The sequence below is a fragment of the Bos indicus x Bos taurus genome, chromosome 11 (genome assembly GCF_003369695.1).
Source record: "Bos indicus x Bos taurus breed Angus x Brahman F1 hybrid chromosome 11, Bos_hybrid_MaternalHap_v2.0, whole genome shotgun sequence".
Taxonomy (NCBI): Eukaryota; Metazoa; Chordata; class Mammalia; order Artiodactyla; family Bovidae; genus Bos; species Bos indicus x Bos taurus.
Window position 1 is genome coordinate 104,606,832 of NC_040086.1, and position 2,805 is coordinate 104,609,636.

Here is a 2,805-nt window from a genome sequence, read left to right on the forward strand (position 1 = left end):
TCTAACGCTCTCTGCTCGGCAGTTGGCGAGCGCACACCAAGCGCTCAACAAACAGTGGCTTTTTTTCTTTTCTTTTGTGAGAGAATAGATATGAGAGAGCTTTGAAAACCGCAGTCGGTGCCTGGGAAGGATTTGCCTGGCGGATTCTTGGAAAGCTGTTGCCTGGGCATGATCGCAGGTTGTGATCAGCTTGGAAGGAAGTGTCATCCATTTTCCAGCAAGGAACAGCAGATGCCCCTAGTCCTGGCAGACACACAGTGGGGGGGATGGGGGGTGGCGGGGAGGGGGACGGGTCTCATCCCCACCTTAGATCCAGTTCCTATTTCCCTTGATCGCCTCCCAGGCTTGTTGCAGAAGAACCTGAATCTCCAGCCTGTATCAGGGAGTGTGTGTGCATGCTCAGTCGCTCAGTCGTGTCCAACCCTTTTGCGACCCCACAGACTGTAGCCCACCAGGCTCCTCTGTCCATGGGACGCTCAAGGCAAGAATACTGGCGTGGATTGCCACGCCCTCCTCCAGGGGATCTTCCCAACCCAGGGATCAAACTGTGGTCCTCTGCACCGCAGGGGGTTCTTTACCACCAACACCACCTGGGAAGCCATCAAAGAGTAATCTGTATAAATCCCAGCCTTCCCGGGGGGTCTGTATGCTCAGTGCTCCCCCCACAACCCAGACCCTCCCTGGCTCGGGGGCAGCAAGAGGGCTGGACGCAGCCCAGTGCACCCAATGGCGGGTGGTTGGGGGTGGCGCGTCTGGGAGTCTGGGCTGCGGGCCCGCCCCGAGAAGGATGCGTTTCAGCCTCAGGGCACCTCTCATCTGGGCAGACTCGTGCAGGGGTGGCGTTCTTCGCCATGGACCACGAAGGGTAGGAGGAGAAGGTGCAGGAGAAGGTGTGATCTGCTCCAGAGCTCGGCCCTTAAAGACCTCGTCAGGGCTTGGAGTGCGGCGTTGGAAGAAAGACCGCTGGTCACCACGTGGTGCCTCGGCTGTTCCTGGGAGCCAGGCGTGGCCCAAGGTGTGCAGCACCGGTGTCCTCGGTGGGGCTGAGCGGACTGGCGTGATGCAGTGCTGGTGTGTGTGGCCCGGCGTCTGGACGGAACACCCCTCCCTCCCCGCTTCCTTCTCCTACAGCAGCACTTACTGAGTAGCTGTCAGGCGTCAAGGGGAGGCCAGGCTCTGGACGCGTGGGCCTGGGACAGCCTGGGGCCCGGGACCCTCTGCTGCAGTGCGTGCACGTGGACACACGTCTGCTCCAGAAGCAAAACACAAAGGGACCGCCAGGGACTAACAACACCAGCAAGCGCACTCGCGTGGGCAGATCGGGCAAATCATGGACGAGCTACAGAAAGACCAAAAAGCCCATGGCCGCTTCTGAACCACCAGCAGCCGAAAGAGCAAAACAGCAGGTACAGTGCGCGTGGCGCCTGCATTCAACACCACCTAAGGGGTGGGCAAGCCTCCTAACCACCCCTCTGGGCCGAACCCTGGACACACCCCTGCTCGCCCCATGTACGGAACCAGCTCAACTCCCTCAGCGGGCGAGCAAGGGGAGCTGTTTGTTCTTGCCTCCCCCTGCTGCAGCAGGGGCCCCATAAAGCCTTGCCTGAACTTCTTGTCTGGCCTCTGATCAATTTCTATTGATTGGGGAAGGCCAAGAACCCTGGTTGGTGTCAGACTCAATCCTTAACATCACCCTGTGAATTAATCTTCTTGTTCATTTATTTTACAGATGCCCCCTGAGTCCCGGGCACTGTGCCAAGGGACAGGGGTCCTGCCCTCATGGGGCACGAGGCCAACAGTAAGGATACCACCAGCCACGAGGTCAGGCCCAGCCAAGGCCCTGTTTGGGTGTCGGTCAGAGCTGAGCAGAAGGCCACGCTTGAACAAAATACAGGGACTGTCAGACCAGAGGTGGCCGATGTCCAGCCCCACAGTGCTTTGGAACCAGCCCTGGAGGAGGGTGGGCACCCCACCTGGCCACTCACCAGGGTGGACCCCGGACCCTCTCGCCCGTCCCTAGTTCACAGGTGGGAGGGGACGCTGCCAGGGTCCCAGGGCTGTTGCATGTGCTGTGTGAAATCCAGGCCAAGAGGACCCCGTGCCAGGCACGCGAGTCGCCCACAGGTGTTGAACGGCACTGACCAAGCCCAGTGGCCCGGTGGCCATCAAGGTGGCGTTTCCCTGGAGGCCTGACACGGGGCGGACCGTACCCCAGGACAATCCCTCGAGGCCGCCAGGGTCTGAGTAACTCACCAGGGGCCGGGCTCTCTGCAGGGTCACTCCAGGGCTCTGGCTGGGTCATGTCTGTGTCTTCACTGCAGTGACTGGAGAGACAAAAAATGGAGCTGCTAACATTTGCAGAAATCGTTTCTAACAGTGTTAGATGTTGCTAATTAAAATGGCTCATGCTGCTCCAAACTGAGGCAAATCAATCATTTGTTAGCAAATCAAAGGCCGTTCTTTCCTCAGCAGCTTTGGGGAGCAGATGAGCAGTGGGGCGACGGGAGATTGCCCAGGCGTCTTCCCCGCGGGGCTGGGGGGACGCGGCCAGGGCGGAGCCCCTCCAAGCAGATGGACGTCCTAAGCCGGGGTTCAGAGGGTCTCCTGGAGGCCTTGTCCTGGGACACTCACCACTTTGCATGTCAGTTCTGTCTTTTCCTAACTGACTCTGAAGTATAAGGTGTATTTACTGCATTCTCCCCTTTGTGCCAAGTGGGAGAGACTGTGGCGAATGAACAGGATGCTTTGGGCTGTGGGATGGGAAAGGTGGGGGCCGGGAGGGTGGAGGTGGGAGGGGTGGGCCGG

General features: G+C 59.5%; 1 long non-coding RNA gene across 1 annotated transcript; it reads left to right on the forward strand.

Annotated features, from left to right (window-relative positions):
* Nucleotides 1–556: 556 nt before the first annotated feature.
* On the forward strand, nt 557–2,453 carry LOC113900810. The gene is made up of 3 exons (XR_003513256.1): nt 557–1,015; nt 1,132–1,406; nt 1,730–2,453. It is a non-coding gene; the product is annotated as an uncharacterized LOC113900810 (long non-coding RNA).
* The last annotated feature ends 352 nt before the right edge of the window (nt 2,454–2,805 follow it).